Source organism: Meleagris gallopavo, chromosome 3 (assembly GCF_905368555.1).
Source record: "Meleagris gallopavo chromosome 3, MGAL_WU_HG_1.1, whole genome shotgun sequence".
In the NCBI taxonomy this organism is placed as follows: domain Eukaryota; kingdom Metazoa; phylum Chordata; class Aves; order Galliformes; family Phasianidae; genus Meleagris; species Meleagris gallopavo.
Window position 1 is genome coordinate 15,848,659 of NC_139406.1, and position 12,507 is coordinate 15,861,165.

The 12,507-nt window shown below is 65.1% G+C and overlaps 2 long non-coding RNA genes across 2 annotated transcripts; both read right to left on the bottom strand.

Annotated features, from left to right (window-relative positions):
* Positions 1–3,329: 3,329 nt before the first annotated feature.
* On the bottom strand, positions 3,330–6,375 carry LOC146544622 (uncharacterized). The gene is made up of 3 exons (XR_014882175.1): positions 5,400–6,375; positions 3,650–5,221; positions 3,330–3,471 (listed from the first exon to the last, which is right to left on the bottom strand). It is a non-coding gene; the product is annotated as an uncharacterized LOC146544622 (long non-coding RNA).
* A 1,792-nt stretch (positions 6,376–8,167) lies between these two features.
* LOC146544623 (uncharacterized) lies at positions 8,168–11,954 on the bottom strand. Its single transcript, XR_014882176.1, has 3 exons — positions 11,002–11,954; positions 8,907–10,823; positions 8,168–8,728 (listed from the first exon to the last, which is right to left on the bottom strand). It is a non-coding gene; the product is annotated as an uncharacterized LOC146544623 (long non-coding RNA).
* Positions 11,955–12,507: the final 553 nt, after the last annotated feature.

Sequence of the window (12,507 nt, forward strand, 5' to 3'; positions counted from 1 at the left end):
AGACCTGCGGAGCGGCAGGCCCCCCACCTGAAGGAAAAGGGAATCCCAACATCGCAAAGGAACTCGGCACACCACCACCCAGCCGAAGGAAGGCCTTGCAGCCCCCCTCCCCAGTTCACCCCAGCAAAAACTGCTCTGAGCAGCTTTTCTCACCTCACTGGCGCACGGCGCGCATCCAGCCGGTGCTGCGGGGGATCACAGAGGCGGGCAGACTGGGCAAATGGAGCTGGGCACACAACAAGCGGCGGCCAGAGAGTCGGCTTCCCTGATTACAGGGGACACCCAGCCACCGCATCCATCGCAAAAGGCCTGGGACTGCGGGGCACTGCTGCTCCCTGGCTTACAGGGCAGCCCCCATCCCTACCGGCCGAGGGAGGCTCCTTCTCTCCCAGTCCGGGGGCACCTTGGCCCGCACCCCGCTAACGGGGCGGTCACCCCACACAGGCTGCCAGCTGAGCGCAAACGCTCGCGCACCCAGACCCTGATTACAGGCGGGCGGACAACACCCCTGGAGCCACAGAGCTCGGTTTCCCCCCCAGCGGCAGGAGCGACTCTCAGCAGCCAGGCAGCGGGGCGACACGGCCAGAGGCCGCGGTCGGGATCCCAGCCCCGATTCCAGGGAGGGCGCAAGCCCAACCTCGCGTCTCGCGGCCCCGTGCCTCTGAAAGGCCGGGGCCACATTCCCACCTGACTACAGGGGGTCTCTCAGAACGCAGCTCACCAAGCACACACGGGGGGCACACACAGCCCTGCCTACAGGACGGTACCCCCATCCCCCAACCTCACCAAGAAGCCCCGCGGAGCACGAGGCTCCCGCCAACGCCTGAGCTACGGGCCGGCCCGCCCGGCTGCACCAGAACATCACCAACCTCTCGTCTTTGGGAACCCACGGAGCAACCTCGACCCGCCGAGCGGGGAGGTCACCCCACACACAAAAGCAGCACCTCAACCTGCGCCCTCTGACGGGACAGGGAGGGGTCACTCCCGCCAGCTGGATGGCTAGAGCAGCCGGCTGCAATGCTGCAGCCTCCCCACACCTGATTACAGGGCGGGCGGGCCGCTCGGGGGACTGAGGGCTCCGCAGCTTGGGACACACGCCCCGAGAACGGGGCTGTCACGCTGCCAGCGGAACACGCGCCCGCGCAAGAACAGACAAGAGCCTGTGACCTGTCCCTAGCCTGCACGGAGGCCAAAGACCTCAACGTGCCAAGGGGCTTCCCACCTAAAGCCAAAGGCCAGATGCCGCAACGCGCACCCCGAGTACGGGGCCGTCGCATTGACACGCCACCTCCAGGCAACGATGCCGAGGGGCCGGAGGAGGAAGAGGGGCGGGGAAATGGCACTACCCTGCTTACAGGGCGGCCTCGGGGTCCGGCGAGCTCCATTTCCCACTCAGGTGCGGAGAGGTGGCTCTCGCCCTCCGTTACAGGGGGCCACGCTCCCCAGGCAGCCGAAGGAGCAGCAAGGCAAAAGGCCAACTACAGCAACAGCAAAGACCCGAGCCCTGCTTACAGGGAGGTCGCCCAGCACAAAGCCGGCCTGGTCACCCAAGGCGTCGGCAACGCTCAAACTCAAATGGGACTGCGGCCCCGCTAACGGGACAGGTGCTTTGCCCAGAGTGCCTCTCTCCTTCCCCCCCGCGTCGGCACGCTTCCGCATCCTCTTCTTGCTCGATCCTGCCTCCCGCGTGCCCACGCCGCTGCTTCTTCTTTCTTCCGCAGCAGCTCCTGAAACGTCAGCGGGGACACCGTTAGACCTGCGGAGCGGCAGGCCCCCCACCCGAAGGAAAAGGGAATCCCAACATCGCAAAGGAACTCGGCACACCACCACCCAGCCGAAGGAAGGCCTTGCAGCCCCCCTCCCCAGTTCACCCCAGCAAAAACTGCTCTGAGCAGCTTTTCTCACCTCACTGACGCACGGCGCGCTTCCAGCCGGTGCTGCGGGGGATCACAGAGGCGGGCAGACTGGGCAAATGGAGCTGGGCACACAACAAGCAGCAGCCAAAGAGTCAGCTTCCCTGATTACAGGGGACACCCAGCCACTGCATCCATCGCAAAGGGCCTGGGACTCTGGGGCACTCTTGCTCCCCGGCTTACAGGGCAGCCCCCATCCCTACCGGCCGAGGGAGGCTCCTTCTCTCCCAGTCAGGGGGCACCTTGACCCGCACCCCGCTAACGGGGCGGTCACCCCACACAGGCTGCCAGCTGAGCACAAACGCTCGCGCACCCAGACCCTGATTACAGGCGGGTGGACAACACCCCTGGAGCCACAGAGCTCGGTTTCCCCCCCAGCGGCGGGAGCGACTCTCAGCAGCCGGGCAGCGGGGCGACACGGCCAAATGCCACGGTCGGGATCCCAGCCCTGATTCCAGGGAGGGCGCAAGCCCAACCCCGCATCTCGCAGCCCCGTGCCTCTGAAAGGCCGGGGCCACATTCCCGCCTGAGTACAGGGGGTCTCTCAGAACGCAGCTCACCAAGCACACACGGGGGGCACGCACAGCCCTGCCTACAGGACGGTACCCCCACACCCCACCCTCACCAAGAAGCCCCGCGGAGCACGAGGCTCCCGCCAACGCCTGAGCTACAGGCTGGCCCGCCCGGCAGCAGCAGAACATCACCAAGCTCTCAACTTTGGGAACCCAGGGAGCAACCTCGACCCACCGAGCGGGGAGGTCACCCCACACACAAAAGCAGCACCTCAACCTGCACCCTCTGACGGGACAGGGAGGGGTCATTCCCACCAGCTGGATGGCTAGAGCAGCCGGCTGCAATGCTGCAGCCTCCCCACACCCGATTACAGGGCGGGCGGGCCGCTCGGGGGACAGAGGGCTCGCAGCTTGAGACACAGCCCGAGTACGGGGCTGTCACGCCGCCAGCGGACAAGGCCCACACAAGGACAGACAAGCCTGTGACCTGTCCCTAGCCTGCATGGAGGCCACAGACCTCAACGTGCCAAGGGGCTTCCCACCTAAAGCCAAAGGCCAGATGCCATGACGTGCACCCCGAGTACGGGGCCGTCGCACTGACAGGCCACCACCAGGCAACGATGCCGAGGGGCCGCAGGAGGAAGAGGGGCGGGGAAACGGCTCTACCCTGCTTACAGGGCGGCCTTGGGGTCCGGCGAGCTCCGTTTCCCACTCAGGTGCGGAGAGGTGGCTCTCGCCCTCGTTACAGGGGGCCACGCTCCCCAGGCAGCCAAAGGAGCAGCAAGGCAAAAGGCCGACTACAGCAAAAGCAAAGACCCGAGCCCTGCTTACAGGGAGGTCGCCCAGCACAAAGCCGGCCTGGTCACCCAAGGCATCGGCAACGCTCAAACTCAAATGTGACTGGGGCCCCGCTAACGGGACAGGTGCTTTGCCCAGGGTGCCTCTCTCCTTCCCCCCCGCGTCTGCACGCTTCGGCATCCTCTTCTTGCTCGCTCCTGCCTCCCGCGTCCCCACGCCGCTTCTTCTTCTTTCTTCTGCAGCAGCTCCTGAAACATCAGCGGGGACACCATTAGACCTGCGGAGCGGCAAGCCCCCCACCTCAAGGAAAAGGGAAACTCAACAGCGCAAAGGAACTCGGCACACCACCACCCAGCTGAAGGAAGGCCTTGCATCCCCCCTCCCCAGTTCATCCCAGCAAAAACTACTTTGAGCAGCTTTTCTCACCTCACTGACGCACGGCGCGCTTCCAGCCGGTGCTGCGGGGGATCACAGAGGCGGGCAGACTGGGCAAATGGAGCTGGGCACACAACAAGCAGCAGCCAAAGAGTCAGCTTCCCTGATTACAGGGGACCCCCAGCCACTGCATCCATCGCAAAGGGCCTGGGACTCTGGGGCACTCTTGCTCCCCGGCTTACAGGGCAGCCCCCATCCCTACCGGCCGAGGGAGGCTCCTTCTCTCCCAGTCAGGGGGCACCTTGACCCGCACCCCGCTAACGGGGCGGTCACCCCACACAGGCTGCCAGCTGAGCACAAACGCTCGCGCACCCAGACCCTGATTACAGGCGGGTGGACAACACCCCTGGAGCCACAGAGCTCGGTTTCCCCCCCAGCGGCGGGAGCGACTCTCAGCAGCCGGGCAGCGAGGCGACACGGCCAAATGCCACGGTCGGGATCCCAGCCCTGATTCCAGGGAGGGCGCAAGCCCAACCCCGCATCTCGCAGCCCCGTGCCTCTGAAAGGCCGGGGCCACATTCCCGCCTGAGTACAGGGGGTCTCTCAGAACGCAGCTCACCAAGCACACACGGGGGGCACGCACAGCCCTGCCTACAGGACGGTACCCCCACACCCCACCCTCACCAAGAAGCCCCGCGGAGCACGAGGCTCCCGCCAACGCCTGAGCTACAGGCTGGCCCGCCCGGCAGCAGCAGAACATCACCAAGCTCTCAACTTTGGGAACCCAGGGAGCAACCTCGACCCACCGAGCGGGGAGGTCACCCCACACACAAAAGCAGCACCTCAACCTGCACCCTCTGACGGGACAGGGAGGGGTCATTCCCACCAGCTGGATGGCTAGAGCAGCCGGCTGCAATGCTGCAGCCTCCCCACACCCGATTACAGGGCGGGCGGGCCGCTCGGGGGACAGAGGGCTCCGCAGCTTGAGACACACGCCCCGAGTACGGGGCTGTCACGCCGCCAGCGGACAAGGCGCCCACACAAGGACAGACAAGCCTGTGACCTGTCCCTAGCCTGCACGGAGGCCACAGACCTCAACGTGCCAAGGGGCTTCCCACCTAAAGCCAAAGGCCAGATGCCATGACGTGCACCCCGAGTACGGGGCCGTCGCACTGACAGGCCACCACCAGGCAACGATGCCGAGGGGCCGCAGGAGGAAGAGGGGCGGGGAAACGGCTCTACCCTGCTTACAGGGCGGCCTTGGGGTCCGGCGAGCTCCGTTTCCCACTCAGGTGCGGAGAGGTGGCTCTCGCCCTCCGTTACAGGGGGCCACGCTCCCCAGGCAGCCAAAGGAGCAGCAAGGCAAAAGGCCGACTACAGCAAAAGCAAAGACCCGAGCCCTGCTTACAGGGAGGTCGCCCAGCACAAAGCCGGCCTGGTCACCCAAGGCATCGGCAACGCTCAAACTCAAATGTGACTGCGGCCCCGCTAACGGGACAGGTGCTTTGCCCAGGGTGCCTCTCTCCTTCCCCCCCGCGTCTGCACGCTTCGGCATCCTCTTCTTGCTCGCTCCTGCCTCCCGCGTCCCCACGCCGCTTCTTCTTCTTTCTTCTGCAGCAGCTCCTGAAACATCAGCGGGGACACCATTAGACCTGCGGAGCGGCAAGCCCCCCACCTCAAGGAAAAGGGAAACTCAACAGCGCAAAGGAACTCGGCACACCACCACCCAGCTGAAGGAAGGCCTTGCATCCCCCCTCCCCAGTTCATCCCAGCAAAAACTACTTTGAGCAGCTTTTCTCACCTCACTGACGCACGGCGCGCTTCCAGCCGGTGCTGCGGGGGATCACAGAGGCGGGCAGACTGGGCAAATGGAGCTGGGCACACAACAAGCAGCAGCCAAAGAGTCAGCTTCCCTGATTACAGGGGACCCCCAGCCACTGCATCCATCGCAAAGGGCCTGGGACTCTGGGGCACTCTTGCTCCCCGGCTTACAGGGCAGCCCCCATCCCTACCGGCCGAGGGAGGCTCCTTCTCTCCCAGTCAGGGGGCACCTTGACCCGCACCCCGCTAACGGGGCGGTCACCCCACACAGGCTGCCAGCTGAGCACAAACGCTCGCGCACCCAGACCCTGATTACAGGCGGGTGGACAACACCCCTGGAGCCACAGAGCTCGGTTTCCCCCCCAGCGGCGGGAGCGACTCTCAGCAGCCGGGCAGCGAGGCGACACGGCCAAATGCCACGGTCGGGATCCCAGCCCTGATTCCAGGGAGGGCGCAAGCCCAACCCCGCATCTCGCAGCCCCGTGCCTCTGAAAGGCCGGGGCCACATTCCCGCCTGAGTACAGGGGGTCTCTCAGAACGCAGCTCACCAAGCACACACGGGGGGCACGCACAGCCCTGCCTACAGGACGGTACCCCCACACCCCACCCTCACCAAGAAGCCCCGCGGAGCACGAGGCTCCCGCCAACGCCTGAGCTACAGGCTGGCCCGCCCGGCAGCAGCAGAACATCACCAAGCTCTCAACTTTGGGAACCCAGGGAGCAACCTCGACCCACCGAGCGGGGAGGTCACCCCACACACAAAAGCAGCACCTCAACCTGCACCCTCTGACGGGACAGGGAGGGGTCATTCCCACCAGCTGGATGGCTAGAGCAGCCGGCTGCAATGCTGCAGCCTCCCCACACCCGATTACAGGGCGGGCGGGCCGCTCGGGGGACAGAGGGCTCCGCAGCTTGAGACACACGCCCCGAGTACGGGGCTGTCACGCCGCCAGCGGACAAGGTGCCCACATAAGGCAACAGACAAGAGCCTGTGACCTGTCCCTAGCCTGCACGGAGGCCACAGACCTCAACGTGCCAAGGGGCTTCCCACCTAAAGCCAAAGGCCAGATGCCGTGACGTGCACCCCGAGTACGGGGCCGTCGCACTGACAGGCCACCACCAGGCAACGATGCCGAGGGGCCGCAGGAGGAAGAGGGGCGGGGAAACGGCTCTACCCTGCTTACAGGGCGGCCTTGGGGTCCGGCGAGCTCCGTTTCCCACTCAGGTGCGGAGAGGTGGCTCTCGCCCTCCGTTACAGGGGGCCACGCTCCCCAGGCAGCCAAAGGAGCAGCAAGGCAAAAGGCCGACTACAGCAAAAGCAAAGACCCGAGCCCTGCTTACAGGGAGGTCGCCCAGCACAAAGCCGGCCTGGTCACCCAAGGCATCGGCAACGCTCAAACTCAAATGTGACTGCGGCCCCGCTAACGGGACAGGTGCTTTGCCCAGGGTGCCTCTCTCCTTCCCCCCCGCGTCTGCACGCTTCGGCATCCTCTTCTTGCTCGCTCCTGCCTCCCGCGTCCCCACGCCGCTTCTTCTTCTTTCTTCTGCAGCAGCTCCTGAAACATCAGCGGGGACACCATTAGACCTGCGGAGCGGCAAGCCCCCCACCTCAAGGAAAAGGGAAACTCAACAGCGCAAAGGAACTCGGCACACCACCACCCAGCTGAAGGAAGGCCTTGCATCCCCCCTCCCCAGTTCATCCCAGCAAAAACTACTTTGAGCAGCTTTTCTCACCTCACTGACGCACGGCGCGCTTCCAGCCGGTGCTGCGGGGGATCACAGAGGCGGGCAGACTGGGCAAATGGAGCTGGGCACACAACAAGCAGCAGCCAAAGAGTCAGCTTCCCTGATTACAGGGGACCCCCAGCCACTGCATCCATCGCAAAGGGCCTGGGACTCTGGGGCACTCTTGCTCCCCGGCTTACAGGGCAGCCCCCATCCCTACCGGCCGAGGGAGGCTCCTTCTCTCCCAGTCAGGGGGCACCTTGACCCGCACCCCGCTAACGGGGCGGTCACCCCACACAGGCTGCCAGCTGAGCACAAACGCTCGCGCACCCAGACCCTGATTACAGGCGGGTGGACAACACCCCTGGAGCCACAGAGCTCGGTTTCCCCCCCAGCGGCGGGAGCGACTCTCAGCAGCCGGGCAGCGGGGCGACACGGCCAAATGCCACGGTCGGGATCCCAGCCCTGATTCCAGGGAGGGCGCAAGCCCAACCCCGCATCTCGCAGCCCCGTGCCTCTGAAAGGCCGGGGCCACATTCCCGCCTGAGTACAGGGGGTCTCTCAGAACGCAGCTCACCAAGCACACACGGGGGGCACGCACAGCCCTGCCTACAGGACGGTACCCCCACACCCCACCCTCACCAAGAAGCCCCGCGGAGCACGAGGCTCCCGCCAACGCCTGAGCTACAGGCTGGCCCGCCCGGCAGCAGCAGAACATCACCAAGCTCTCAACTTTGGGAACCCAGGGAGCAACCTCGACCCACCGAGCGGGGAGGTCACCCCACACACAAAAGCAGCACCTCAACCTGCACCCTCTGACGGGACAGGGAGGGGTCATTCCCACCAGCTGGATGGCTAGAGCAGCCGGCTGCAATGCTGCAGCCTCCCCACACCCGATTACAGGGCGGGCGGGCCGCTCGGGGGACAGAGGGCTCCGCAGCTTGAGACACACGCCCCGAGTACGGGGCTGTCACGCCGCCAGCGGACAAGGCTGCCCACACAAGGACAGACAAGAGCCTGTGACCTGTCCCTAGCCTGCACGGAGGCCACAGACCTCAACGTGCCAAGGGGCTTCCCACCTAAAGCCAAAGGCCAGATGCCGTGACGTGCACCCCGAGTACGGGGCCGTCGCACTGACAGGCCACCACCAGGCAACGATGCCGAGGGGCCGCAGGAGGAAGAGGGGCGGGGAAACGGCTCTACCCTGCTTACAGGGCGGCCTTGGGGTCCGGCGAGCTCCGTTTCCCACTCAGGTGCGGAGAGGTGGCTCTCGCCCTCCGTTACAGGGGGCCACGCTCCCCAGGCAGCCAAAGGAGCAGCAAGGCAAAAGGCCGACTACAGCAAAAGCAAAGACCCGAGCCCTGCTTACAGGGAGGTCGCCCAGCACAAAGCCGGCCTGGTCACCCAAGGCATCGGCAACGCTCAAACTCACATGTGACTGCGGCCCCGCTAACGGGACAGGTGCTTTGCCCAGGGTGCCTCTCTCCTTCCCCCCCGCGTCTGCACGCTTCGGCATCCTCTTCTTGCTCGCTCCTGCCTCCCGCGTCCCCACGCCGCTTCTTCTTCTTTCTTCTGCAGCAGCTCCTGAAACATCAGCGGGGACACCATTAGACCTGCGGAGCGGCAAGCCCCCCACCTCAAGGAAAAGGGAAACTCAACAGCGCAAAGGAACTCGGCACACCACCACCCAGCTGAAGGAAGGCCTTGCATCCCCCCTCCCCAGTTCATCCCAGCAAAAACTACTTTGAGCAGCTTTTCTCACCTCACTGACGCACGGCGCGCTTCCAGCCGGTGCTGCGGGGGATCACAGAGGCGGGCAGACTGGGCAAATGGAGCTGGGCACACAACAAGCAGCAGCCAAAGAGTCAGCTTCCCTGATTACAGGGGACCCCCAGCCACTGCATCCATCGCAAAGGGCCTGGGACTCTGGGGCACTCTTGCTCCCCGGCTTACAGGGCAGCCCCCATCCCTACCGGCCGAGGGAGGCTCCTTCTCTCCCAGTCAGGGGGCACCTTGACCCGCACCCCGCTAACGGGGCGGTCACCCCACACAGGCTGCCAGCTGAGCACAAACGCTCGCGCACCCAGACCCTGATTACAGGCGGGTGGACAACACCCCTGGAGCCACAGAGCTCGGTTTCCCCCCCAGCGGCGGGAGCGACTCTCAGCAGCCGGGCAGCGGGGCGACACGGCCAAATGCCACGGTCGGGATCCCAGCCCTGATTCCAGGGAGGGCGCAAGCCCAACCCCGCATCTCACAGCCCCGTGCCTCTGAAAGGCCGGGGCCACATTCCCGCCTGAGTACAGGGGGTCTCTCAGAACGCAGCTCACCAAGCACACACGGGGGGCACGCACAGCCCTGCCTACAGGACGGTACCCCCACACCCCACCCTCACCAAGAAGCCCCGCGGAGCACGAGGCTCCCGCCAACGCCTGAGCTACAGGCTGGCCCGCCCAGCAGCAGCAGAACATCACCAAGCTCTCAACTTTGGGAACCCAGGGAGCAACCTCGACCCACCGAGCGGGGAGGTCACCCCACACACAAAAGCAGCACCTCAACCTGCACCCTCTGACGGGACAGGGAGGGGTCATTCCCACCAGCTGGATGGCTAGAGCAGCCGGCTGCAATGCTGCAGCCTCCCCACACCCGATTACAGGGCGGGCGGGCCGCTCGGGGGACAGAGGGCTCCGCAGCTTGAGACACACGCCCCGAGTACGGGGCTGTCACGCCGCCAGCGGACAAGGCGCCCACACAAGGACGGCCCAAGCCCTGGCTACAAGGCGGCCTCAGCCACAGAACTACCACGTGGCTCTGATCTACATTAAATAATATGGAGGTAGACAGGACACTCGCTGCGCTCGCGGGACTGAGAGGGAACACCCCTTTTGTGGCGTGCACCAAAGTCCTCCATTCCCCCCAAGGAAGTCGAAGCTAAGCTGCAGCAATCTTTTGGGGGCCTAAAGGGAAAGCTCAGTTGCTCAGTCACTCCACAAACACAAACAAGGAAAGGAACGGGAACACACACACACAGACACGACTTTCCAGAAGGGAAGGACAACGCAGCGCAGCCAAACCCTGGGAATAAACCCACAACCGCGGGCAACAGACAAGCCTGTGACCTGTCCCTAGCCTGCACGGAGGCCACAGACCTCAACGTGCCAAGGGGCTTCCCACCTAAAGCCAAAGGCCAGATGCCGTGACGTGCACCCCGAGTACGGGGCCGTCGCACTGACAGGCCACCACCAGGCAACGATGCCGAGGGGCCGCAGGAGGAAGAGGGGCGGGGAAACGGCTCTACCCTGCATACAGGGCGGCCTTGGGGTCCGGCGAGCTCCGTTTCCCACTCAGGTGCGGAGAGGTGGCTCTCGCCCTCTGTTACAGGGGGCCACGCTCCCCAGGCAGCCAAAGGAGCAGCAAGGCAAAAGGCCGACTACAGCAAAAGCAAAGACCCGAGCCCTGCTTACAGGGAGGTCGCCCAGCACAAAGCCGGCCTGGTCACCCAAGGCATCGGCAACGCTCAAACTCAAACGTGACTGCGGCCCCGCTAACGGGACAGGTGCTTTGCCCAGGGTGCCTCTCTCCTTCCCCCCCGCGTCTGCACGCTTCGGCATCCTCTTCTTGCTCGCTCCTGCCTCCCGCGTCCCCACGCCGCTTCTTCTTCTTTCTTCTGCAGCAGCTCCTGAAACATCAGCGGGGACACCATTAGACCTGCGGAGCGGCAAGCCCCCCACCACAAGGAAAAGGGAAACCCAACAGCGCAAAGGAACTCGGCACACCACCACCCAGCTGAAGGAAGGCCTTGCATCCCCCCTCCCCAGTTCATCCCAGCAAAAACTACTTTGAGCAGCTTTTCTCACCTCACTGACGCACGGCGCGCTTCCAGCCGGTGCTGCGGGGGATCACAGAGGCGGGCAGACTGGGCAAATGGAGCTGGGCACACAACAAGCAGCAGCCAAAGAGTCAGCTTCCCTGATTACAGGGGACCCCCGGCCACTGCATCCATTGCAAAGGGCCTGGGACTCTGGGGCACTCTTGCTCCCCGGCTTACAGGGCAGCCCCCATCCCTACCGGCCGAGGGAGGCTCCTTCTCTCCCAGTCAGGGGGCACCTTGACCCGCACCCCGCTAACGGGGCGGTCACCCCACACAGGCTGCCAGCTGAGCACAAACGCTCGCGCACCCAGACCCTGATTACAGGCGGGTGGACAACACCCCTGGAGCCACAGAGCTCGGTTTCCCCCCCAGCGGCGGGAGCGACTCTCAGCAGCCGGGCAGCGGGGCGACACGGCCAAATGCCGCGGTCGGGATCCCAGCCCTGATTCCAGGGAGGGCGCAAGCCCAACCCCGCATCTCGCAGCCCCGTGCCTCTGAAAGGCCGGGGCCACATTCCCGCCTGAGTACAGGGGGTCTCTCAGAACGCAGCTCACCAAGCACACACGGGGGGCACGCACAGCCCTGCCTACAGGACGGTACCCCCACACCCCACCCTCACCAAGAAGCCCCGCGGAGCACGAGGCTCCCGCCAACGCCTGAGCTACAGGCTGGCCCGCCCGGCAGCAGCAGAACATCACCAAGCTCTCGACTTTGGGAACCCAGGGAGCAACCTCGACCCACCGAGCGGGGAGGTCACCCCACACACAAAAGCAGCACCTCAACCTGCACCCTCTGACGGGACAGGGAGGGGTCATTCCCACCAGCTGGATGGCTAGAGCAGCCGGCTGCAATGCTGCAGCCTCCCCACACCCGATTACAGGGCGGGCGGGCCGCTCGGGGGACAGAGGGCTCCGCAGCTTGAGACACACGCCCCGAGTACGGGGCTGTCACGCCGCCAGCAGACAAGGCGCCCACACAAGGACAGACAAGCCTGTGACCTGTCTCTAGCCTGCACGGAGGCCACAGACCTCAACGTGCCAAGGGGCTTCCTACCTAAAGCCAAAGGCCAGATGCCGTGACGTGCACCCCGAGTACGGGGCCGTCGCACTGACAGGCCACCACCAGGCAACGATGCCGAGGGGCCGCAGGAGGAAGAGGGGCGGGGAAACGGCTCTACCCTGCTTACAGGGCGGCCTTGGGGTCCGGCGAGCTCCGTTTCCCACTCAGGTGCGGAGAGGTGGCTCTCGCCCTCCGTTACAGGGGGCCACGCTCCCCAGGCAGCCAAAGGAGCAGCAAGGCAAAAGGCCGACTACAGCAAAAGCAAAGACCCGAGCCCTGCTTACAGGGAGGTCGCCCAGCACAAAGCCGGCCTGGTCACCCAAGGCATCGGCAACGCTCAAACTCAAACGTGACTGCGGCCCCGCTAACGGGACAGGTGCTTTGCCCAGGGTGCCTCTCTCCTTCCCCCCCGCGTCTGCACGCTTCGGCATCC